This window comes from Podarcis filfolensis (assembly GCF_964270895.1).
Source record: "Podarcis filfolensis genome assembly, chromosome: 3".
Lineage (NCBI taxonomy): Eukaryota > Metazoa > Chordata > Lepidosauria > Squamata > Lacertidae > Podarcis > Podarcis filfolensis.
Genome location: NC_139606.1, coordinates 114435069 through 114462030, shown reverse-complemented (window position 1 = coordinate 114462030; position 26962 = coordinate 114435069). Strand labels below are relative to the sequence as shown.

The 26962-nt window shown below is 43.6% G+C and overlaps 2 long non-coding RNA genes across 2 annotated transcripts in view; one reads left to right on the top strand and one right to left on the bottom strand.

Annotated features, from left to right (window-relative positions):
- The window catches only part of LOC310758909, a 39675-nt gene extending 22379 nt beyond the window's left edge, over nt 1-17296 (top strand). The window contains exons 2-4 of the long non-coding RNA XR_014546084.1: nt 10057-10541; nt 11155-11561; nt 17025-17296. This is a non-coding gene — a long non-coding RNA (uncharacterized lncRNA). The remainder of the gene's footprint in view (nt 1-10056; nt 10542-11154; nt 11562-17024) is intronic.
- Nucleotides 8353-19768, bottom strand: LOC310758870. The gene is made up of 3 exons (XR_014546033.1): nt 19664-19768; nt 18458-18493; nt 8353-8476 (listed from the first exon to the last, which is right to left on the bottom strand). It is a non-coding gene; the product is annotated as an uncharacterized lncRNA (long non-coding RNA).
- Between the last annotated feature and the right edge of the window lie 7194 nt (nt 19769-26962).

Below are 26962 nucleotides of genomic sequence, written 5' to 3'. Positions count from 1 at the left end.
AGTGGTACCTTGGTACTCAAGAGCCTTGGTTCCCAAACACCGAAAACCCAGATGTAAGTGTTCCGGTTTTCAAATATTTTCTGGAAGCCGAATATCTGATGCAGCTGTCAGCTATTGTTTCCAGGTGCTATTGCTTGCACCAATCAGAAGCCACACCTTGGTTTTTGAACATTTCGGAAGTCAAATGGACTTTTGGAATGGATGCAGTTTGGCCCTTTTGTTTTTACTTATTGTTTTGCATTTTTGTTTTTGATGCTTTTTTGGTTAATTTGTTTTTGTGATTGATTGATTGATTGGTTGGTTGGTTGGTTGGTTGGTTGTGTAACTGCGGAAATGGATAAAGCCCCCATCCAAACATTGGCTATCATCAGTGCAGGTAAGAAAAGAATTTAATTTTAATTTTTATCATCTACAGTACAGTCTTATTTATTTTATAATACAGTACATTGATTGTTGCTTTCATTTTATGGATCAATGGTCTCGTTAGATAGTACAATTTGTGTTAAATTGATGTTTTAGGGTTGTTTTTAAAAGTCTGGAACAGATTAATCCATTTTGCATTACTTTCTATGGGAAAGCACGCCTTGGTTTTGGAATGCTTTGGTTTTGGAATGGACTTCCGGAACGGATTAAGTTTGAGAACCAAAGTACCACTGTATCTGCAAATGGCCCAGCAAGGGCAGATGCAATGAAAAGGATATTATAGAGCTGGAAAAGGGCAGACAAAATGATCAAAGCTTTGCGAGAAGCAAAGCTACAGGGAACCAGGCAGAGGGCCTTCTCAGTAGTGGCACCCACCCTGTGGAACGCCCTCTCATCAGATGTCAAAGAGATAAACAACTACCTGACATTTAGAAGACATCTGAAGGCAGCCCTGTTCAGGGAAGCTTTTAATGTGTGACATTACCCAGATGGGCAGGGTACAAATAATAAATAATTATTATTATTATTTTTTTATTATTATTATTATTATTATTATTATTATTATTATTATTATTATTATCAATGGGATGGAGCAAGTCCTCTATGAAGTCCTCTATGAAGCAGCATTAAGGACTTTTTAATTTTGAGAAAAAGCAAGTAAGAGTAGACATGAGACAAGTATGTAAAATTTTGCATGGCATGGAGAAATGGATACAGATTTTCTTTTTCATCCTTCTGTCACATTGCTAGAAGTCATGGACATCCAATGAAGCTGACTGTTGGAAGATTCAGGACACATAAAAAAGGTGCTTCTGTATGTAAAGGGAAAGGGAAAGGGACCCCTGACCATTAGGTCCAGTCGTGACCGACTCTGGGGTTGCGGCGCTCATCTCACTCTATAGGCCGAGGGAGCCGGCGTTTGTCTACAGACAGCTTCCGGGTCATGTGGCCAGCAGGACTAAGCCACTTCTGGCGAACCAGAGCAGCGCACAGAAACACCATTTACCTTCCCGCTGGAGTGGTACCTATTCATATACTTGCACTTTGACGTGCTTTCGAACTGCCAGGTTGGCAGGAGCAGGGACCAAGCAACGGGAGCTCACCCCGTCGTGGGAATTCGAACTGCCAACTTTCTGATCAGCAAGTCCTAGCCTCTGTAGTGCATGGCTAAAACTATGGAACTTGCTCCTACAGGAGGCAGTGATGGCCACTAATTTGGATGGCTTTAAAAGAGGATCAGACAATTTCATGGAGGAGAGGGCTATTGATAGCTACTAGCCATGGTGGCTATATTCTGCCATCACAGTAAGAGACAGTAAGACATTAATGCTTCTGAGTACAAGTTGTTGGAAATCACAGGTGAGTCATGCTTGCAGGTTTCCCAAAAGGGGCATCTGGTTGGCCACTATGAAAACAGGATGCTGGACTAGATGGGCCACAGGCCTGATCCAGCAAGCCCTTAGGAGAGGGCTCTGATGGCCTGGGACTCAGGCTCAGAACCAGAGGAGTCTCAGTCCGCACTGGATCCTCTGCCTCAGGTGGCATCTGAACCAAGTCTGGGGCCTGATTCTGAAGAGCCCCAGTCTGCACAGGTTCCCCTGCAACAAGCACCAGCTGGGCCGAGTCAGGGGCCTGAGCCTGCCCTAGCTCCAGATGCGGGGATTACCTCGTTACCCTCTACTGGGCAATCACATACAGCTGCTCCACTACCAGTTGGGTCAGGAGAGGCTGAGGCAGGCTCTGGTCTAGTAACCCACCGACATCTCCCAAGCTGCAGAGACTCAGGTCTGAGAGAAGGAGAGACCTGAGTACTCACAGGAGGAGTGCTCGCCTTCAGGCAAAACAGGGAGGTGAGTCACTGGGGGATCAGGACCGGCCGTTGCCCCAACAGAGATAAAAGGCTGTCGGACCCCGCCCCAGGTTGCGGGAGCAACATTGCCGCTTGCTGGAACCTGCCTGAGACCCTGTGCCTGACCTAGCCTGGTTTCCTACCTTTTGACTTGCCTTGGCCATGTTGGACTGACTCCTTGCAGAATCCTTGGATTCGGGACCGGACCTGGACCGTGTTGCTCAGGTTTACCCCTGGGCCCAGCACAAGGGCAGCCACAACACCCCTCCCAGGTGTGGTCATATTTTTTCCACTCAGCTCCTTGTCATCCAAGGGTCATGAAACCAAATTTTCCATCCACTGAATCCAAAATATTTTATTAGGTTAATGTACTATTCAGTATTTCCTTGCTTTGGTACACCATGTCTTCTTGAGGGAAAGCAACCCTGGAGCACAATACCTAATGCGCGAAATAATATATAGGGAGAAACCTTAAAACAATACATGCTATTGAACCATTCAACTCTAAAGAGATACTGTGCGTCATGTGATGAACTTTACTTTCTGTTCCTTGAACATGATGGCTTCCTGATGAAAAACATGCAACGTAGATGGTAATTAGCATTTGTTTATTTTTGTCTCCTTGATTAATAGTGTTGGTCACCACGTGCATCGCATCCAGATCATTCATGCACTGGGCTTACAGAACATTATATCACAAACCCCTATAAATTGGTGGGCGTTCAGACTTTCAGAAGACACACAACTATCATCAGAGCTTTCTCCTTCAGTAGTCATCTCTTGCTGTTCCACTTGAGAAAAAGTTTCAACAATGCCTTTGAGCTGGCTTTTCATGCTTTCCCTTTCTGTGATGTTTTTTCTTTTCTGCAGGTAAGATATACACTGAAATTTAACAGATTCAGAACAATAAAATTTGACTGGGAGGGGGGGCGCTTCTAGCACCAGCGTAGCCAGTTTATGTTCTATGGCTTTGCCTCCCCTGCAAACTGAAAAACTATTAACTGAAAGGGGATTGATAGTGGTGAGGACAGAGGAGATCCTGAGTTCGTTTCCTCCCCACTCACACCACCAATTTGGAATCAATCCCACATGTACGGGAAGAAAGTGGGATTGAAGAAGGAAGAAATATGAGGGGCTTAATTCTGCTTTATGGGACGCGGGTGGCGCTGTGGGTTAAACCACAGAACCTAGGACTTGCCAGTCAGAAGGTCGGCGGTTTGAATCCCCGCAACGGGGTGAGCTCCCGTTGCTCGGTCCCTGCTCCTGCCAACCTAGCAGTTCAAAAGCACATCAAAGTACAAGTAGATAAATAGGTACCGCTCTGGCGGGAAGGTAAACGGCGTTTCCGTGTGCTGCTCTGGTTCACGAGAAGCGGCTTAGTCATTCCGGCCACATTACCCAGAAGCCGGCTCCCTTGGCCAATAAAGTGAGATGAGCGCCGCAAACCCAGAGTCGGCCACGACTGGACCTAATGGTCAGGGGTCCCTTTACCTTTACCTGTAATTCTGCTTTACAAGCCACAGAGAAAGAAAGAAAGAAAGAAAGAAAGAAAGAAAGAAAGAAAGAAAGAAAGAAAGAAAGAAAAGAGGAGGAGGATGGAAGACAAAGAGAATCAGAAAGACATATCTATGGAAGAGTGGAAGAATGGTTGATGTGATTGTAGGAGGGAGGGAGAAGTAGAAGACTGTCCCAAATCCTGCCTATTATGAAAGGGGCTCTTAGGTCCAAGGCCAGGGACCACAAGCAGTTCTAAGCCCTATCCTCTGGCATAAGAGGAGGCTGAGAATGCTGATTCCTTAAAGAAGCTTGTGCCAGACAGGGTAGGGCTGCAATCCCATTCTCATGTAAACATGAAGATGCACTGCCCATGAGTAGCATCCTGAACAGAGGCAAGCAACAGGTATGACTGTTGAAAACATTCCTATGCTGCCAAGCGTACTATGGCAATCTGGAGAAGGGGAGGAACCCTTCCATAACAATTAGTAGATCTCTGATTTCACATGTTGATTTGGTTTGCATGGTGTTACCTGTGGACAAAAGCACACAATCTTTCAGGCCCTGAGAATACAGATTTGGACTAACACAGCCAAGGGCTATTGACTAATAGAGGTCAATGAATTATCCTTTGGCCTAAGAGAATGAATTTCCTGGAAATTCAGAAAGCACCTTGTTGGGAAGGGAATTGTGCAGGGGGAAGGGCCAGCATCATGTTTATTTTGCTCTAGGAGCCTTAGTTTGGTCAGAATCAAGTATATACTTCCAGAGTTAACGCCAAATACATTACTTCTGGTAAAGGAGCCACCATAGTCAGTAGAGGGCAGTGGCGTAGCGTGGGGGTGCAGGGGGGGCCGGCCGCACCGGGCACAACATCGGAGGGCACTCGCACTCGCAGCTCTCTGCCCCTACCTGGCTCCACGGGTTAGGGGGCGCAATTTACTTGCCTTGCCCCGGGTGCTGACAACCCATGCTACGCCACTGGTAGAGGGCCATGAAAAATTGTGTCCCGGGCTTTTTAGACTGGTCTACCCATGTACTATCTGAAACCAAAGGGGTACACTGGTTGCCACATGTGGATTCCCCCCCCCCAACTCTCCTACCCCACTATTCAGGGATGGTGGGAGTTACTGCAGAGTTGTCATACGTCTGGAATTTCCCAGACATCACCGGGATTCAGCCATCAGAAACAGTGTCCGGGCAGAAATAGCTGAAATGTCCTGGCAAATCTGGACGTATGGCAACCCATGTCCTTTAAAAAAACTTCAACAACTTTGGGCCAAAACAGCTCAACAACTTTTGTGTCTGGATTTTCACTTTTTGAAATATGGCAGCCGTAATTTACTGTCTGATGGCGTCTGGAGGCTGGCAGGTTTTGTCAACTTACTTTGGCATGAGTTTGGTGGCAGGTACAGATTGCTTAAAAGGTATTGGGGAATGAGCTGAATTTTTTTTAAAAAAAATGTGGGATACATGCAACACACCAGGTTCTTGTATACTTTTGGACCATCACAACAAATGAGAATGGTTGTTTTCCCCCACCTCCACTGCTAATAGACTTTCCTTTCACAGGAGATATGGTTGAAACCATACAATGATGTGTATTCATCTCCGCCACCTCTCATACAGACCAACATTACCAGAGTGCTTCCTTTGTGTAGGAGATGCTGCTGTAATCAAGCCTGGCCATCAACCAGCTGTAAGAGCATGTGAGACAGACGGAGGCTACTGCGATGGAGAAATTTGTCGTCCGGGTTACTCACGACCAAGGATGTGCTAAGACAATATCCCTTGTTGCATACGCTATTAAAAGTGGGACAAAAAAGAATGGAAGTAGAAAGTCCAGTATAAGGTCTTAATTATTGTGCAAAACAAAGTGGAATGGAAATAAAAAGTCCAGTTTAAGGTCTTCACTATTATGCTGACTGTGAATGAATTGGGTTATAAGAACATATACTGAATCAAACCACTGGTCTATCTAGCTCAACCTGGTCTGGATTGTCAGCATCTGTCAATTTAGCTCAAGCGTTCCAGAGTTTGTCAGAGTTTGCATACGACCAAGCTGTAATGGCTCTCCTCCTCGTCGTATCTTCAGAATCCATCGACCTCTGCTCCAACGGTAATTAACGACCTAAGCCTTTAATGAGGCTTCAGGCATGCTCCCATTACGCAGAGTATCCAAACAGCAGCAGAAGGAGAGAGAAATGTGTGCTACATTGCTACGTTTATTTCTAACTACTCAGGACAGAAAGAATATGCAGCTGCCCTCTGTGAGAGAGAGAACAACAGGAAACCAGCAACATTAACATCCGTCTCCAGTCACCCATGAGACTTCCAACAGTCTGGAATGTCAACAGTGTCTTGTGACTCCAAAAACTGCACAGTGGAATAACAGAAATCTAACATTTATATGGTTTCAGCTGCTCTTTTAAACATATGCCACAGATTACTGCCTTCATAGCTTCCCGGAAAAGTGTGGGACTTATTATGGGCTCTGAGTTTTCCCTAAAACAGTGCTCCAGACCCTCCTGAATAATTTGTCTGCAACTCTATGTGGATAGCAGAGTTGGACTGAACCTTCACACTAGGACAACCCAGTGGAGGAGGCCCATCTCACCAACTTAGAGAGCCAAGTGTTATCTGTGATTTTGATTGGCCCTGTTTTTGCTTGGACCACCTGGCTCATCAACTTTTTGATTACTAAAACAAAATCCAGCTTTGCAATATGTTCATGGTGGTACAAGGAAAATCTAAAGCTTTGGTCATAGGGATGATGTTCTGCCCATACTCCACTGCCATAGTTGCTTTAGTCAAGATTTCTGCATTGTAGGAGGTTGGACAAGATAACTCTTTTTGTCCCTTCCAACTCTACCATTCTATGATTTAAAGTTTTACAATTTCTTTACCACAACTCAAATAATGTTATCTAGAGACTTGGGCATGCCTTTGGTAAACAAATATTTCAAATACTTGGGAAGGTTACGTCACTAAAAATCTGAACAACTTATTTGCGATGAATAATGACACAATATGGAAGGCTTTTCTAGTAGGTTTGCAACGATGAAATAAGCCGACTTATTGCTTATCTACTTGTATTGCTACTTTTAAAAAGATGGTTTCAGCAAAGCTTTCATTTGTGTTCTATGTCTGAGACATAGCCAGGCAGTAAGTAGCCCAAGATCACCCAGGGAGCTATTCGTAGATGAGTGCTACTTTTAACTCTGGTCTCCTACACCCTAGTCTGTTAAATGTCGTTCCACATTCTGGAAAGAAGGCACAGAAGTGAATAATTCAAGAGGGGTCATCTTTTTCCACATGGCTTTTTGGGCTTAGTTAGGCACTAACTGCTTATAAAACAGCAATGTTTTAGTGTGCACAGCTTTGCAAGCTATGAGGATTGGAACAAAGCTAGAACAATCTGCCCTTGCCTAAGAAGAAGAAGAGTAGAAGAGTTTGGATTTGATATCCTGCTTTAGCACTACCCTAAGGAGTCTCAAAGCAGCAAACAATCTCCTTTCCCTTCCTCTCCCACAACAAACACTCTGTGAGGTGAGTGAGGCAGAGAGACTTCAGAGAAGTGTGACTAGCCCAAGGTCACCCAGCAGCTGCATGTGGAGGAGCGGGGACGTGAACCCAGTTCACCAGATTACAAGTCTACCACTCTTAACACTACACCACACTGGCTCTCTTCTCCCCGCCTAGGTGGAGTCCCACCGACATGACCCCCTTGGACTTATACTGCCCTACCAGGTCAGAGGCTACCAGCTACCACTGCCATTGTACCGAGCTTATGGCCATCAGGGTCCCCAGACTCTGAGCTTTCATTTTTAGAAGAACCAGTTTCTAGCCCTCCAGGGAAAAAATGTTACAAAAAGAAATGTGCAGGTATACCTCTGAGCAGGTCCGTCTTAAGCATATCCGGCGCTGTGGTGCAAAGATCCCTCCATCCCCCACCCCCGTTTCCCATAGCTGCCGACCTTTTTTAGGGAGGATGGCACTGCTGGCGACGTGCCCAGCTTTGCGGGGCTGGAGGAGGGAGGCAGAGGCTGGAGGGCAGCTCCTCCAGCGGGGAAGAGGTGGAGGCTGGACGCGGTGGCTCCCAGCTCAGCTGGCTGCTTCGTGCCATGGTGGCCACGACAGCCAGAGTCTCCAGGTGCAGTGCTGCTTCAGTGTGGCATGGCGGGCGAGGGCAAAGACAGTGAGCTGATGCCAGGAGGTGCCCTCCAGAACTTGGCACCCTGGCGGCCTGCACCACTAGCCTCTATGGGTAAGACGCCCCTGCCGCTGAGACAAGTCAGCCTGGCTTTTCATGACTTTGTGTGTTCCCACCCAGTGAATGAAATAAATGTTGCCATTGACTCAGTCGTTGCTTGGCAGAGAGACAGGAGCTTGGTCACAGAGAGTGCCCGTGATCTGCGAATAAGTTTCAAATCTGTATTTTTTGACATACATTTTAATGAGTGGAATAAAGTGTTTTATCTGCGTTGACATGATAACAGAGTAGCTTTCTTGGCTTCCCCAGCTGAAGAGCCATCACTTTTTTCAGGAAGTTGGCATTATGAAATATGCGCTGACATGGATCTGAACCTCATTTTACCTGGCAGCACACTTCATGCTTGCCACAGTCAGAAGCATGGTATATTTTCTTGCACTTTTTCTTAGGCATGCATTCACCTCCGATTATCTTACAAGCTGTTCCTTTAGCAGTTTCTGTAAAGGGGGGAAATGACCACACATTTAGAAGAGATGAATAAGAAGGGTAAAATTCTTATTTGACTGACAGGCTGATCAACATTGTCACAAACATGGCTGAACCTCAGGCTATAATTCTTTCTCTTCGACTCCAAAAATTCCATACAATAAAAAACCCCAGGTTAAGAAGCTAACTTATGACATGTTAGAGCAAGTGAGAAAGGACCATTTGTTTCCAGGAACTGTGAGAAGATTCTTGAAGATTCTCCAAGCATTCAGGTAAATAGCTATGGGACACTGAGGCATTTGCCCTCCTAGGTGTGTTACATCATACTGGGTTCATAAGGAAAAGGTTAACTAATTGTAAAATGACTAACCAATGGGAACCCAAGGGGAGTTAGAGTTAGAGTTAGGGTGGTTGAGAAGTCAGTCTGGAGTTAGAGAAGAGACAGAGAGGATAAGTCTGTGGGTTGGGCTAGTCTGATGTGAAAGAGTGAGAGAATCTGTTAAGAGGAGTCAGTCAAACAGTTGAAATAATCAGTCAGAAGGTATTAGGAAGGGATAGGCCGGTAAAGAAGTTAAGAAACTGACAGGAATATTATCTGAGAAACCATAAAATTGTTAAGGCTTATAAAATAAACTTGTTTATTTGGTTCAGTTTTAACAACGGTCTGGACTCAGTGTTTTACCCAAGAGTAATGGGTTGGTGGCAGCGGGGAAGCGAGCACAATGGTGGCACAGGGGTAAATAGACTGTTAAATGTCCAGGGACCCTGTATGATCGCCACAGGCACTTATCTATGGACATGTGTGATTCCCACAAGGGAGAGACTGCTGAGCTGTGTGCAAGCAGCATTTAGGACTGAAGTGTGCCTTACTATCAGTGCAGTAGTAAAGTTGTAAATAGTCTTCTACCAACAAGATGGTGATTGCCTTTCAAGGAAGCAGTGCTTGACTGAGCTTTATTGCTTCCATGAGTGTTTTACTATCAAATTGCCTATCACCTGTGTGCAATTTGAACCTTCAACGCTTAAGCTGCGCAGTCATTACTCTGCCACGCAAAGGAGCTAGCATTCACGTAAGGAAGTGTTGCTAGACCACCCTCAAGATTTACAGTTGCAGATCGTGAAATCTTCTTCACGACAGCTCACACTGCCTAACTGTCCAGCACGGGGGGGGGGGGGGAGTGACAGAAGGAACTGAGAGAAGGGAAAGGGGGTGGCAGAAAGAGGAGGAACAGACCAAGGAAAAATGGGTGACTGAATGAGATAGAGCAGAGCCACGGAAGAATAAGGCAAGGGTGAATGAAAGAGAGAAGGAAAAGAGGGAAGGAAAAGAGAGAAGGAATGCTCTCTCTCAAAGAGAGCAAAAGAAAAGAATGAGGCACCATAGATTTAGCGCTGTGAATTAGGTAAAGGTAAAGGGACCCCTGACCATTAGGTCCAGTCGTGACCAACTCTGGGGTTGCGGTGCTCATCTCGCTTTATTGGCCAAGGGAGCCGGCTTACACCTTCCGGGTCATGTGGCCAGCAGAACTAAGCCGCTTCTGGCGAACCAGAGCAGTGCACGGAAACGCTGTTTACCTTCCCGCTGGAGCAGTACAGTGGTACCTCGCAAGACGAATGCCTCGGAAGACGAAAAACTCGCAAGACGAAAGAGTTTTTCGTTTTTTGAGCTGCTTCGCAAGACGAATTTCCCTATGGGCTTGCTTCGCAAGACGAAACGTCTTGCGAGTTTGTTTCCTTTTTCTTAAAACCGTTAATACTGTACCAAGTTTGAAGCGGGAACTGGGCTGGCAGGGAGCGAGCGAAGGAGCGACCTACCTTTTCCAATTTCAGCCTTGGGGAAGGAGAGCGTCTCGCTCCGCGAATGAACGCAAGGCAAGAAAAGAGCGGGAGCAAATCTCTTCCAAGCGTGATCGTGAGCACGACAGTTAGTCCTGAGTTCCGAGCAGAGTAACCCGATACGAGAGAGAGAGAGAGAGAGAGAGAGAGAGAGAGAGAGACTCCGGAGACAGAGCGTGTGCTTAAAAGCGCACGAAAGAAAGATTGCAGAAGGAGCCAAAGAACAAATAACGGACTTGGGCGTGATACGGAAGGGGGGAGCATGTCTTCTTCACCTTCTTCTTCGCTACAATATATCCATTTATTTCCAATTGTCAATGTCAAAAGGGACTAAAATCTATAAAATTCATAGAAAATCAACGTGCCAATTTGCTCAATTTCTCTAGGACTCCATGACACCTCCCCTGTCCTCCATAATCCCTCAAGCAAGGTGTCAAGACCCTAATCCTGTCAAATCACTCTGCCAAGCCTTTCCTCCAGGCAATGCCAGTACATGGACCATTGTCTTCTCATCACCCGGTACTCAGGATGTGCTTATCTGCGTATATCTCCAGCTCTGCATATCCCCCCCTCCCTCCTCCATATGTTAATCCTGTATAACCCAACCTCTTCTTAATGTATTCATGATGTAACTGGGATGTGTTTTGCACTGTATTCTGGGGCATGGAGGGAAGTTTCAAAAGTTCATGTCACCCCTTTCTCGCTGTTCAATCTCGCCTTGAACCTGTTGCGCAATAAACTTGGATCTTCTGCAGCTTGCTCCTGTCTCCGGCTGAGCTCCGCAGGGACCCGCGGACTTAGTCCGACGAGCTGGGTGGCAGAGCAGCCTCGCACCCAGATTTTACCGTAACAGGCGCAACAGAAGCGGGATCTAGCAGAACGACGCAGAGGGATCCTCTTCTGGAGAGGGCACAGAGGAGGCAGGTGGGCTGGGATCCAGCAGATCTGGCTGGGTCTCTGCGCCGCCTCTGCCTCTGCCTCTCTCTCTCTCTCCCCCTCCCCACGTGGCTGCTCCATTTTGCCCTAACTGCACGAAGGCAGGAGGAGGGGGACCAAGGAGGAGGAGGAGGAGGCATCCACTGCGCTTGGGCCGCCGCGAAGGCGCCTTTGTGGGGGTGGGAAGAAGCCGGGAGCAGCTGCCGAGACTGTGGGGAGCCCGGCGGCGTGGCGCAAGGTAACGGGGGGAGCAAGGGAGAGTCCGCGCCGGGCGCTTTGTGCGTCCGCCCTCGGTTCCTGGGCTCGAACTTCCTTTGGCACCTCGTGGAGAGAGAGGGAGAGGCACCGGCTAAGGACTGTTGCTACAAGAAGGAAAAAAAGTATCTTTGACTGACTTTGGCTACTCTCAACTTGAAATATGTATTTTGTTGCAAAGTAAAGATACTTGCAGGACATTATTGATTTGAAATCTCCAGAAAGAGAAAAGAATAATTGAAAGGGACTAGAAGGACCTTTGTTTAATTTTCTGGAGAGTGTGGGACTAATCAGAAAGTAAAAAACTGACTTTACGCCCTCTAGAGGATTTATAAATTGTTTCAGCAACAAGTGGAGTTTAAAATCTGAGAACTTTGTCTGACAGCATAAGAGTGTGGGAATGACCTTGACTAAAAGACTTTGTTATGGCAGATGGTAAAGAGAAAGAGGATTCACAAGAAACAACCTTGAGATCTGGCAGACAATACAAAGTGGATTTTTCCAAGCAAAGAAGGGCCTCTGTAACAGGGGCCTCTGGAATTACAGCTGTCTCAAAGGCAAAAGTGAAGACAATGTCTTCAGAAGAATCATTTGCTAAGGTTTTGGAGAAGATAAACGATTCATTAGAGGAACTAAAAAAGCAAGGTGTAGAAACCAAAGTACAAATTGCTGAAACAAATAAGAAAATTGAAGAAATCTCTGGGAAAATTGATTTAAATACAAAAAGCATAACCGACCTTGGGAACAAAGTGAACTCAAATGCAGAAGCAATTGGGAAATTATTGGAAGATTCATCTACAACACGAAAGATAGCTGAGGAAGCCAAAGAAATTGCAACTGCTGCTGAGGAAAAGTTTCCACCAGTTTATAAGAAACTAGATGAGTATGAACTGGCACTCTCTATGCAGGATATGCAACGTAAGGAGAGGAACTTAAGGATCAGACTTGTGCCGGAAAAGGAAGGAGATAACCTGGTGGACTATTTGACAAAAGAATTTTCTGACTTTTGGAAGCAGGAGTTGGGCAAAGAAGAATTTAAGATAGAAAGCGCATTTAGATTGGGAGTAAAGCAGAGGAAGAACAGACCCAGAGACTGCTTAATAACTCTAAGATCAAAGGAGGAGCGAGACAAAATATTGAACCTGCATTTCCAAACAACCCTTCGAATTGAAGATTTTCATATTGAGATCTTTAAAGACATTCCCAAAAGTATTTTGGACGCAAGAGGATTCTACAAAGACTTGGTGACACTGCTGAAAAGGAACTACATACCATTCAGGTGGGAATTTCCCCAAGGCTTGTCTTTTAAATACAAGGGGAAGAAAAGAAGAATAAAGACAGTGAGTGATAAAGACAAGTTCTTGGGAGAACACGAAGAAGACCTACAGAAAGAGACATTTCCAGGACAAGGGCATCCGTCATTGGATAAGGACACAGAACCACCGACAGACGAGGAACAAAAACAGGGAGCTGTAGGAGGAAGGGGTAAATAATCCCATCATGGCTTTGCAACTTCTAACCTGGAATTGTAACGGTTTGAACATTCCCAGAAAGAGAAAAAATATATTTCACGCTTTAAAGAAAGACCAATTGGACTTGATTTGTTTACAAGAGACTCATGTGACAAGAGCACATAGAAAACTATTAATAAATAAAAGATTGGGACAAGAATTTATATCTTCAGACAGAGTAAAAAAGAGAGGAGTGGTGATCTATGCAAAAGAAAAGTTGCAACCGAAACAAATCTTCAAAGATGACCAAGGAAGATATCTGGCAATTGAAATTCAATCCCAAGGAGAAAAGTATCTGATAGTGGGAATCTATGCACCAAATGAAGGGAAAGCTGAATTTTTTAAGAAGTTGCATGAAATTCTGATGGACCATATGGATTATAACTTAATTTTGATGGGAGATATGAATGGAGTAGTTTCAACAAATATGGACAAAGCACAAAGACAGGTAATAACAAAAGATGGAAGACTACCAAAGACTTTTTTCAAAATGACTGACAATATGGACTTGATTGACATTTGGAGAACAAAACACCCATTAGAAAGAGAGGGAACCTTCTTTTCTGAAGCCAAAATGACATGGACAAGGATTGACCAAATCTGGGTGACTAGCAGTATGGCGCCGAATATAAAGAAAGTGGAAATCTGCCCAAAAACCTTCTCCGACCATAATGCAGTAAAGATGGTGATGAAGCAAACAACAACTGGCTCTTTTAGATGGAGAATGAATGACAACTTATTCAGAGACGAGGAGATTTGCAAGAAGGCCCAAAAAACTTTGAAAGACTATTTCGAAATTAACTTGAGGACTAAAGTAGAAAAAAGAATAGTATGGGACGCAAGTAAAGCCGTGATGAGAGGGTTTTTGATACAACAAAATACATTAAAGAAGAGAAAGCAAAATGAGAGGAAGGAAAAAATTTTGGAAAAGATAAAAGAAGGGGAAAAGAAACTAAGATCGAAGCCGAAATCGCAAGAGATTTTAAGAGAGATTAAATTCCATCAAACACAATATATGGAGCTGATGAATCAAGAATTAGAGTGGAAAATCAAGCAAATGAGACAAAAGACCTTTGAATCTGCTGATAAATGTGGCAAGCTACTGGCCTGGCAAATAAAGAAGAGACAAAAACTCAACACGGTAACAAATATAGAAGTGGAAGGAAAGAACATAAGTAACCCAGCGGAAATTAGGAATTGCTTTCAGAACTACTTTAGACAACTTTACACACAAGGGCCGCAGAAAGAAATGGACATACAACAATTCCTCGAGAAAAATGGGCTGAAAAAGGTTTCACAGGAAAGTAAGTTAATTTTGAACCAGGAGATATCAGCACAAGAAATAGAAGATGCCATTCAAGGCATGGCGTTGGGCAAATCCCCCGGGCCGGACGGACTGACTTCCAAGTACTACAAAGTTTTGAAGGAAGGATTGATACAACCTTTGAAGGAAGTCTGTAATGAGATTATGGAGGGGAAAAGGGCACCCGATACGTGGAGAGAGGCCTACATTACACTTATACCAAAGACAGAGACTGAAAAGACTCAACTTAAAAACTACCGACCCATCTCGTTACTAAATGTGGATTACAAAATTTTTGCTGATATTTTAGCAAAAAGATTGAAAAGAGTTTTGATGGAGGAGATTCATGGGGACCAAGCAGGCTTTCTCCCGAAAAGGCATTTGTCGGACAATGTAAGGAATATAATTGACATTTTGGAAAAGTTGGAAGTGAATATAAACACTAAGGCTGTTTTGATATTTGTGGATGCCGAGAAAGCCTTTGACAACATTTCTTGGAATTTTATGCTGAAGAACCTCCGGGGGATGGGGGTAGGCCAAGGGTTCGAGAATGGTATAGGTGCAATATATTCTGAACAGAAAGCAAAATTAATTGTAAATAACGTGGTTACAGAAGAGTTCAAGATTGAAAAGGGGACACGTCAGGGGTGCCCTATTTCCCCACTACTTTTTATATCGGTCCTGGAGGTTTTGCTTAATATGATTAGGAGGGACCAGTTGGTTAAAGGGATTCAGGTCGGAGCTAAACAATACAAATTGAGAGCATTCGCAGATGACTTAGTACTTACATTGCAAGAGCCAGAAGCTAGTACGAAAAAAGTTTTGGAAATAATCCAAGAGTTTGGTCAATTGGCAGGATTTAAATTGAATAAGTTAAAGACAAAGGTATTAGAGAAAAATTTAACACAGACTGAAAAAGAAAGGTTTCAGAATGAGACAGGGTTGACCGTGGTTAAAAAAGTGAAATATTTGGGTATAAACATGACAGCTAAGAATGTGAACCTATTTAAAGACAATTATGAAAAAACTTGGACAGAAGTGAAAAAAGATTTGGAGATTTGGTCAAACTTAAAGCTTTCCTTGTTAGGTCGAATCGCAGTTATAAAGATGAATGTACTGCCAAGAATGTTGTTTTTGTTCCAAGCATTGCAAATAATGGAAAAAATGGATTGTTTCAAGAAGTGGCAAAAAGATATATCTAAATTTGTCTGGCAGGGCAAGAGGCCCAGAATTAAATTTAAGATATTAACGGATTCAAAGGAAAGAGGGGGGTTTGCCCTGCCAGACTTTAAACTCTATTATGAAGCGGCAGCTTTTTGCTGGCTGAAAGAATGGCTACTTCTTGAAAACACAGACATTTTGGATTTGGAAGGTTTTAATAACATTTTTGGGTGGCATGCATATTTGTGGTATGACAAGGTTAAAGCACACAAAAGTTTTAAAAACCATATTGTCAGAAAAGCATTATTAAATGTTTGGATTAGATATAAAGATCTGCTGGAAAATAAAACTCCAAGGTGGCTGTCGCCAATGGAAGCTAAGGCAGTTAAAAAGTTAAACATGGAGTCGAAGTGGCCAAGATACTGGGAAATATTGGGAAAGGAAGGGGATAAATTGAGATTGCAGAGTTTTGAGAAATTAAAAGGGAAGGTGAGAGATTGGCTGCACTATCATCAAATAAATGAAGCGTTTAAATTGGACAGTAAAATTGGCTTCCAGGTGGAAAAATCAAAATTGGAGACAGAATTGTTAGAACCCAGTACTAAGAATTTGTCAAAAATGTACAACTTGCTGCTGAAATGGAATACACAAGATGAAACGGTTAAATCAGCTATGATTAAATGGGCTCAGGACATTGGTCATAATATTTTGTTTGCTGATTGGGAAAAGTTGTGGACCACCGGGATGAAATTTACGGCATGTAATGCTCTAAGAGAAAACATTATGAAAATGATATATAGGTGGTACATAACCCCAGTCAAGCTTGCAAAGATTTACCATTTGTCTGATAATAAATGTTGGAAATGTAAAGAAAAGGAAGGTACATTCTTTCACCTTTGGTGGACGTGCCCGAAGATTAAGGCATTCTGGGAAATGATCTATAATGAACTTAAAAAGGTATTTAAATATACTTTCCCTAAGAAACCAGAGGCCTTTCTCTTGGGTATTGTCGGACAGGGGGTGTTAAAGACGGATATAACTTTCTTTTTGTACGCTACAACAGCAGCTAGAATACTTATTGCGAAGTACTGGAAGACACAAGAACTACCCACACTGGAAGAATGGCAGATGAAGGTGATAGACTACATGGGCCTGGCAGAAATGACGAGCAGAATCCGAAACCAGGGAAGAGAAGCAGCGCAAGAAGAATGGAAAAAGTTCAAGGACTATTTAAAGAAATACTACAAAATTAATGAAAGTTAGAATGATGTTGGACTGGAAAGTAAACGGTTACTATTAGCAAGGGTTAAGACAAGGAGAATAAGGAAGATTAGATTAAATTTAAATTAAAATAAGGGAAGATTTGCTGAGTAATTGATAAGAATTTGGAATACAGAAAAGGGAGGCATGAGGAAGTCGGGGAAGAAAGGTATAAGAAATTAAGATATGAAATGGTACATGTTTTTTGTTTTGTTTTTGTTTTTGTCTGTTTATGTATTTGTTATATTTTGTTATTGTTATAAAAACCTTTAATAAAAAATTATTTTTAAAAAAAAGAGAGAGAGGGAGAGGAGCGGGCTGGGGCTTTGATGTGGGACGCGGTTTGGCGGAGCGAAGACGCGGCAAGGCTTGGCGACAGAGGAAGGGGGGCTGTTTTCGTGGGGAGGTGGGAGGGGGTGTCTTTGCCTCTTCCCGGCAACAGATCCTCCAGGCTGGGGAAACTCCTCCTGCTGGGGAGCGACCCGCTTTGTGCTTTGCCCGCTATCCCATTATAAAAGGAGTACTGTAATAATGTTCATAATACAGTACCAGGGTGCATCCGTGCTTCACAAGACTAAAAATCCACAAGACGAAGAAACTCGCAGAACGAATTAATTTCGTCTTGCGAGGTACCACTGTACCTATTTATCTACTTGCACTTTGAGGTGCTTTCGAACTGCTGTGTGGGCAGGAGCAGGGACCGAGCAACGGGAGCTCACCCCGTCGCGGGGATTCGAACCGCTGACCTTCTGATCAGCAAGTCCTAGGCTCTGTGGTTTAACCCACAACGTTACGGGTGTCACCCAATTAAAACAAATTTACTGTATGACTTTTAGAGAATGAATTGATTGGTTATATTTTGAGAAACCTTCATAAGCGTGGAACAATAGTTCAAAAGCCAGAAGCGCAAGCTGCCTGTACATGATGCACTGGTGTGTAGCATTTCTGTAGAGACATCCCACAAGGGTGAAAATGGGATTCATCCCAACTACAGCTTTTAAAAGGATGTTATACTAAATTATATATAAATATATAAATTATATATAATTTTTAAAAATGCTGCCTGTGGAAGTGCAGTCATCTATCTTTAACTGATTAAAACCATTGAACTGATTGGTCTAGTTTAGGGATAGAGAATCTGGGTCCTGGGTCCAGATGTTGCTTTCAGCCTCAACCAGCATAGCCAGTGGTTAGGGATGATGAGAATAAAGAGATAAATAGAAAGGACTGTAAACTTTTTCAATATGCAGTAACAGCGGCAAGAATATTACTCGCCCAGAAATGGAAACAGGAACAATTACCAACATTGGAGGAGTGGAGAATGAAGCTGATGGACTATGCAGAACTTGATAAACTGACAGGGAAGATTAGATATCGACGAGATCAAAATTCATCGAGGACTGGGGAAAGTTTGTTGAGTATTGGGAAGGTATAAGTGATAAAGAAATAACGCTAGTGGCATTTAATGAAGCTCTGTAAAGGTCTAAGAAATATTGTAAAAAAGGGAAATAGATATGGTAGGGTGTGTTAAAAGGCAACAGCAAATTTAGGAAATGTGTAAACAGGTAAAAATTCGGATGATTGTCAGAGAGGCTGAAGGAAGTCTAAAAATGTGAAAATTTGTGAAAGTTGTAATGTGGTGAGATACGAATTTTTTTATTGATGGAAAATTAATAAAAATATTATATAAAAAAAAGAGAATCATAGTTAACTGTTCTTATTTGTATTACCTTTTTTCCCTTTGTTCGGTGTGTTACCTTGAAACCCTGCCAATGAAAAAGAAGGGGTATAAATATAATAATAATAATAATAATACTAATAATAATAATAATAATAATAATATGTCAGGGGCTGGCAAGAGTTGGCTGGTGAAGGGGCGAGGAGAGAGGGAACCCAGGAGGACTCCCCTACTGGAAGCCTGAGGACCCAGTACTGACAGGCCTCATAAGGACTGCTGCTGCGGCTGCTGCCCAGCAAGGACTGGTGTATTTGGGGAAAAGTTTTGTTGGGAGTTTTTGCTGTTGTTACTGATATTAACTGATACTAACTAAACGGCCTCGGCCCAGTATACCTGAAGGAGCGTCTCCACCCCCATCGTTCAGCCCGGACACTGAGGTCCAGCTCCAAGGGCCTTCTGGCGGTTCCCTTACTGCGAGAAGCAAAGCTACAGGGAACCAGGCAGAGGGCCTTCTCGGTAGTGGCACCCGCCCTGTGGAACGCCCTCCCACCAGATGTCAAAGAGATAAACAACTACTTGACATTTAGAAGACATCTGAAGACAGATGTTTTAAATGTGTGACATTTTAATGTATTTTTAATCTTTGTTGGAAGCCACCCAGAGTGGTTGGGGAAACCCAGCCAGACGGGCGGGGTACAAAAAATATATTAGTAGTAGTAGTAGTAGTAGTAGTATATTACTGATATTAACTTTGTAAGCCTCCTTGAGCATTGTTTTAACTGTGGAAAGGCAGCAAGTTGTGGGGTAACAAAAACAAATTATTTATACCCCGACCATCTGGCTGGGTTTTCCCAGCCACTCGGGGAGGCTTCCAACAAAATATTAAAAATACAATAAAACATCAAACATTAAAAACTTCCCTGAACAGGACTGCCTTCAGACTGCCTTCCATGTCACACATGAGGAGAAACCTTCCCTCTTCCACAATTCTTTCACCAGTGCCAGAAGTAACTCCGAGGCAGCTGCTGGAAGACTCTGAATAGGAGTCTTGGCTCAATTCTAAAGAGATGGCATACAGCGTCTCCACCCTCACCCCCCTCAATAACCTTTCCATTTAAACTTTCTTAGGGTGCGAGGGGACAAAGCCACAGTGCACAAGCTGGCCACACTGGTAGCAGACGCCTTCTAACCTCATTTTATTCTTCTGTCATTTACGTCGGAATGTTGTTGTTTTTCTATTTCAGGGTAGATGTCTTACCTCCAGAAAAGAAAAGCATCATAGAAATGGCAAGCATGAGAAGCCAGCGCAAAGGCATTGTTGAAGGCTGAACAGCAAGAGCAAACTATAGAGGCAGAATGCTCTGTGTCTTCTGGAAGGCTGAAGGTCCACTATTTATAGTAGTTTCTGAGACATTAACCTGTAAACCTTGTGCATGAATGATTCTGATGCGATGCATGTGATAGCAGAAAATACTCCTCAAGTTAATTACACTGTACATTGCACTTTATTCTTCGGGAAGCTATTAAGTTCTAAGAACATAAAGTAAACCTCATGATATTAGGCACGAGGTTTAATAATCGTTAAAGGGTTCAATAACATTGGTTGTTTTAAAACATGGGTAGGCAAACTAAGGCCTGGGGGTTGGATCTGGCCCAATCGCCTTTTAACCTCGGCCAGTGGATGGTCCGGGAATCAGCGTGTTTTTACATGAGTAGAATGTGTCTTTTTCTTTAAAATGCATCTCTGGGTTATTTGTGGGGCCTGCCTGGTGTTTTTACATGAGTACAATGTGTGTTTTTATTTAAAATGCATCTCCGGGTTATTTGTGGGGCCTGCCTGGTGTTTTTACATGAGTAGAATGTGAAGAAACTGAAATTGACCAATTCTATGAAGACTTACAACACCTTATAGAAATGACACCAAAGAACAATGTTCTTCTCATTTTAGGGGAATAGAATGCTAAAGTGGGGAGTCAAGAGATAAAAGGAACAACTGGCAAGTTTGGCCTTGGAGTTCAAAACGAAGCAGGGCAAAGGCTAATAGAGTTCTGCCAAGAGAACAAGCTGGTCATCACAAACACGCTTTTCCAACATAAGAGACGACTCTACACATGGACATCACCAGATGGGCAGCATTGAAATCAGATTGATTATATTCTCTGCAGCCAAAGATTGAGAAGCTCAATACAGCCAGCAAAAACAAGACCTGGAGCTGACTGTGGCTCAGATCATCAGCTTCTTATAGCAAAATTCAAGCTTAAACTGAAGAAAGTAGGAAAAACCACTGGGCCGGTAAGATACAATCTAAGTCAAATCCCTTATGAGTACACAGTGGAAGTGAGGAACAGGTTTAAGAATTTAGATTTGGTAGACAGAGTGCCTGAAGAACTATGGATGGAGGCTCGTAACATTATACAGGAGGCAGCAACTAAAACCATCCCAATGAAAAGGAAATGCAAGAAAGCAAAGTGGCTGTCCAACGAGGCCTTACAAATAGCGGGGGAGAGAAGGCAAGCAAAATGCGAGGGAGATAGTGAAAGATACAGGAAATTGAATGCAGATTTCCAAAAAATAGCAAGGAGAGACAAGAAGGCCTTCTTAAACGAGCAATGCAAAGAAATAGAGGAAAACAATAGAATGGGGAGAACCAGATATCTGTTCAAGAAAATTGGAGATATGAAAGGAACATTTCATACAAAGACTACCATAATAAAAGACAAAAGTGGAAAGGACCTAACAGAAGCAGAAGACATCAAGAAGAGGTGGCAAGAATACACAGAGGAATTATACCAGAAAGATATGGATGTCTCATACACCCCAGGTAGTGTGGTTGCTGACCTTGAGCCAGACATCCTGGAGAGTGAAGTCAAATGGGCCTTAGAAAGCACTGCAAATAACAAGGCCAGTGGAAGTGATGATATTCCAACTGAACTATTTAAAATTTTAAACGATGATGCTGTTAAGGTGCTACACTCAATATGCCAGCAAATTTGGAAAACTCAGCAGTGGCCAGAGGACTGGAGAAGATCAGTCTACATCCCAATCCCAAAGAAGGGCAGTGTCAAAGAATGTGCCTACTACCGCACAATTGCACTCATTTCACACACTAGCAAGGTTATGCTTAATATTCTACAAGGCAGGCTTAAGCAGTATGTGGACCGAGAACTCCCAGAAGTGCAAGCTGGATTTCGAAGGGGCAGAGGAACCAGAGACCAAATTGCAAACGTGCGCTGGATTATGGAGAAAGCTAGAGAGTTCCAGAAAGACATCTACTTCTGCTTCATTGACTATGCAAAAGCCTTTGACTGTGTCGACCACAGCAAACTATGGCAAGTTCTTAAAGAAATGGGAGTGCCTGATCACCTCATCTGTCTCCTGAGAAATCTCCATGTGGGACAAGAAGCTACAGTTAGAACTGGATATGGAACAACTGTCTGGTTCAAAATTGGGAAAGGAGTACGGCAAGGCTGTATATTGTCTCCCTGCTTATTTAACTTATATGCAGAATTCATCATGCGAAAGGCTGGGCTGGATGAATCCCAAGCCGGAATTAAGATCGCCGGAAGAAATATCAACAACCTCAGATATGCTGATGACACAACCTTGATGGCAGAAAGTGAGGAGGAATTAAAGAACCTTTTAATGAGGGTGAAAGAGGAGAGCGCAAAATATGGTCTGAAGCTCAACATCAAAAAAACGAAGATCATGGCCACTGGTCCCATCACCTCCTGGCAAATAGAAGGGGAAGAAATGGAGGCAGTGAGAGATTTTACTTTCATGGGCTCCATGATCACTGCAGATGGTGACAGCAGGAAAATTATTCAGGAAATTAAAAGACGCCTGCTCCTTGGGAGAAAGGCGATGGCAAACCTAGACAGCATCTTAAAAAGCAGAGACATCACCTTGCCAACAAAGGTCCATATAGTTAAAGCCATGGTTTTCCCAGTAGTGATGTATGGAAGTGAGAGCTGGACCATCAAGAAGGCTGATTGCCGAAGAATTGATGCTTTTGAATTATGGTGCTGGAGGAGACTCTTGAGAGTCCCATGGACTGCAAGAAGATCAAACGCATCCATTCTTAAGGAAATTAGCCCTGAGTGCTCACTGGAAGGACAGATCCTGAAGCTGAGGCTCCAAGACTTTGGCCACCTCATGAGAAGAGAAGACTCCCTGGAAAAGACCCTGATGTTAGGAAAGATTGAGGGCACAAGGAGAAGGGAACGACAGAGGACGAGATGGTTGGACAGTGTTCTTGAAGCTACAAACATGAGTCTGACCAAACTGCGGGAGGCAGTGAAAGACAGAAGTGCCTGGCGTGCTCTGGTCCATGGGGTCACGAAGAGTCGGACACGACTAAATGACTAAACAACAACAACAACAACAACAAAGAATGTGTCTTTTTATTTAAAATGCATCTCTGGGTTATTTGTGGGGCCTGCCTGGTGTTTTTACATGAGTAGAATGTGTGCTTTTATTTAAAATGCATCTCTGGGTTATTTGTGGGGCATAGGAATGCGTTCATATATTTTTTCTTCAAAATACAGCCCAGCCCCCCACAAGGTCTGAGGGACAGTGGACCGACCCCCTGCTGAAAAAAGCTTGCTAACCCCTGTTTTAAAAGGTCATTCATACTGTAAAAAATATTTCCTGCTTTGGTTTGTTATGCTCCATGGCTGCTACCCCACAAGGAGACACAGTGTACCAAAGGAAGGAAATGCTGAACAGCACATTAACCTGATGAAATCTACAGGATCCAGTTGATGGTAAATTTGGTTTCATGCCTTTTGGATGGAAATTGAGTGGGAAGCTCAGAAGCCTGAGGAGGCTGCTGTCATATACAGGCCCACATGCCTTGGGTGTAGAAGTGTCCAGGATGCCTCCAGACAGAGAACCAGTGTGGTGTAATGGTTAAGAGCGGTGGACTCGTAATCTGGGGAACCGGGTTCGATTCCCTGCTCCTCCACATGCAGCTCCTGGGTGACCTTGGGCTAGTCACACTTCTTTGAAGTCTCTCAGCCCCACTCACCTCACAGAGTGTTTGTTGTGGGGGAGGAAGGGAAAGGAGAATGTTAGCCACTTTGAGACTCCTTCGGATAGTGATAAAGCGGGATATCAAATCCAAACTCTTCTTCTTCTCTTCTTCATGCTCCAGCACTGGGGTGCAGAGAGCAGGCGGAGGCAGGGCTAGCGCATATCCCGGGGGCATGGCGCGCCACCCGCAGACAGCATGGCACGTGTCCTGGGGACGTGGCATGCTGTCTGCGGGGGCGTGGCACCCAGCACGGGTGGGGGGGGCAGCCTCAATGGCACTCCACCGGGATCATGCTGCCGGGGACGGTGCGCTCCCCCCCCACCCCTCTTCCTCCGCCAGTGTCTCCAGGAAGATATTGGAAAGACTCCTGCCTGCCATTCTGGGCAACTAAGGCCCATCAATATTTTAAATTGTTGTAATTCACCCGGGGACCTTAGTGTTGAGGGTGGAGGTATGAAATAAAGCAAGCAAACACATAAATATAAAAATCTGTTGCTGTGTTATTCCATCTACGGTTGTGAGTCAGCTTATGACAGTGTCTTCTCATTATGAAATCTCTCCCTGTTGAGAGCTTGTGGGTGCTGTCAGAGCACCAAAACCTCCTCTTTTCTTCAGATAGCTATTGAGGTGTCCCAGGATCCTAGTATAGCCATGTTGGATCTCTTCTCATCATTGAGCTCTCCCTGGAGTTTGCCTGCCAATTTCCTCCTCCATGCTCTCGCCCCAAGTTATTTCTGTAAGGAATTTTAAGCTTGTTAAAAGTTCTGTGAGATACCATGAAGACTAACCTGTCCTATCCTGAAGCCATCCTCGTGGAATCTAGTGGGGGTTACTTCTTAGAATTGTATGGTTATTGTAACCTACACTAAAAATTGTAATGGCAGGGACCCCTTCTAAAACTAGGTTATACTTTTTCTGTTTCATTAGGCGCTAAGTACTTACAGAGCTGACGCAGGTGGTACTGTGGGTTAAACCACAGAGCCTAGGACTTGCCGATCAGAAGGTCGGCAGTTTGATTCCCCACGACGGAGTGAGCTCCCATTGCTCGGTCCCTGCTCCTGCCAACCTAGCAGTTCGAAAGCACGTCAATGTGCAAGTAGATAAAGAGGTACCGCTCTGGTGGGAAGGTAAATGGTGTTTCTGTGCGCTGCTCTGGTTCACCAGAAGCAGCTTAGTCATGCTGGCCACAGGACCCAGAAGCTGTCTATGGACAAACGCCGGCTCCCTCGGCCAATAAGGTGAGATGAGTGCCGCAACCCCAGAGTCGGTCACGACTGGACCTAATGGTCAGGGGTCCCTTTACCTTTACCTTTACCTTTACTTTCAGAACTGCCATGCTTTAGTGGCTAGAGCTTTGCAAAAGAGGAGAATTGGGAGAAAGCCAGAACAACTTGGCTCCACCTTGGCCATGCCCCATCCCACCAGATCCAGGGGCTACCAATTACCACTGCTGATGTACCAGACTAACAGCCAGAAGGGTTCGAGACTCTAAGAAAAAATATTATGAAAAGAAATGTCAGGTATAATTCTTCCTGGCTCATCTTTTCTTTCTGTGTTTTAGGCCAGTGAATGAAATCAGAGCGGTCACTGACTCAGCCGGGACTGTGTATCACTATCATTGCCTTGCAGAGGTAAAAAACCTGGCCACAGGCAGTGCCTTGTGATCTGCAAATGAGTTTCAAATTCGTATTTTTGGCATACATTTAATAAGTGGAAAACAGCGCTGTGTTAACATGAGCACAACTTAGCTCTCTTCATTTTCCCATGGAAGATCCATCTCTTTTTTTCAAGAAACTGAGACTAAGATATACCATGCAATAACGTGGAGTTGAATCTCATTATAGCTGGCAGCACACCTCACGCTTGCCGCAGTCAGAATCAGTATGTATCTTCTGACAGTTTTTTTTAGGAATGCAGCGACCTCCGATTGTCTTACAAGCAATTCCTTTAGATTCTCCTGAAAGAAAGGGAAATGACAACATATTTAGGCAGATGAATAAGGAGAATAAGATTCTGACTTGGAGGACAGGTTGATCAAACACCTCTGGAGCTCAGGTGAATCATTATTTCTCCCCCTCCCCCCCCTCAGTTCAACAATACCTAATCATATGAACACATTAAAAAGCTACCTTATTCCAGTTCATTCTGTGTATCTAGCCCAGAGGGAGAAGTGACAGAAGGAAATGAAAAGGAGGGTGGCAGAAAGAAAGGGAGAAACAGAGAGAAGGGAGAGAGAAAATGTACTGATGAAAGAGAGAAAGATAAAGAGTGAGATAACATAGAGAGATTTTATGCAGTAAATTTCTTTCCATATTTTACATAGTTATTTTAATTAGAGATGTCACTCAATTTTTTTAAAAGTGGGTTTTTTTGAGTAATAATTAATTGATTGTATTTTGATAAATTTGCATAGTTCATAAGCAAGATTCATAATCTGCCCGGATATGATGCACTGATGTGTATCATCTTTGAGGGGACATTTCTCAAGAGTGAACATGTACTGCTTTCCATTTGCATCTTTTAAAGGGACATTCTACCACATTTTAAAAATGATGCCTGTTGAAATGGGGTCACCTATTCTTACAGGTGCAGTACACCTGGGGCCAATCCCAAACAGGTGGCATTGGTGGGAAGGAAGCAAACACAGTCTATTCTCCATCCTCATCACCTTAACCATCACTCCTAACCTTTCTGTTAAGAATATGTCAGGCTGCAAGGAGACAAAGCTACAGAACACAAGCTAGCCATGCTGGTAGTAGATGCCTTCCAGCCCCATTTCATTGTTCTGTCATTTATGTCTGAATATTTGAATTCCAGTGCATATCCTACCTCCAGAAAAGGGAAGCAACACAGAAAGGACAAGCATGAGAAGCCAACGCAAAGGCATTGTTAAAGCTCGACTTGAATCTCACGTCAAACAGCAAGAGTGGACTTCAGAGTCAGAATGCTCTGGTGATACTTCTGTGTCTTCTGGAAGACTGACTGCCCACCTATTTATTAGAATTCATGATATACTGATGCGTAACCACTTGGCATATGATGACAGAAAATATTCATCAAGCTGAAGTCCGTCCGTCCCCCCCCCCCAAAAAAATAATAATTAATTATTGTATTCATTACATGTTATTCTTAAAGAAGCCTTACTATTCAAGGAACAGAAAGTAAAGGTCATGGCATTAAGCACATTTACTCAATGCTCAAGAGTTCATTAGCATCTATTGTTTTAAAAGTTTCTATACATATATTATTTTTGACAGTCTATTGGCTGGTTTAGCCTCCTTCAGTAGACTACTTTCCATATAGGTAAACCTGGATGCTGTTATACATATTTAGAAGGAACTTAGCTCATCAAAACCCTTCACCTTTTTACTTGAGAGTTGACTTAAGATATGCTCCCCGTCCCCCTGTCAATTTGAGAAAAAGTGGCATAGCCAAGAAACTCACTCGGTGACCTTGGGACAATTAAGAATGGTGAAATTGAAACAGGGGGCCAAATTCTGTAGATTTTATTCAGAGCTCAGAGCC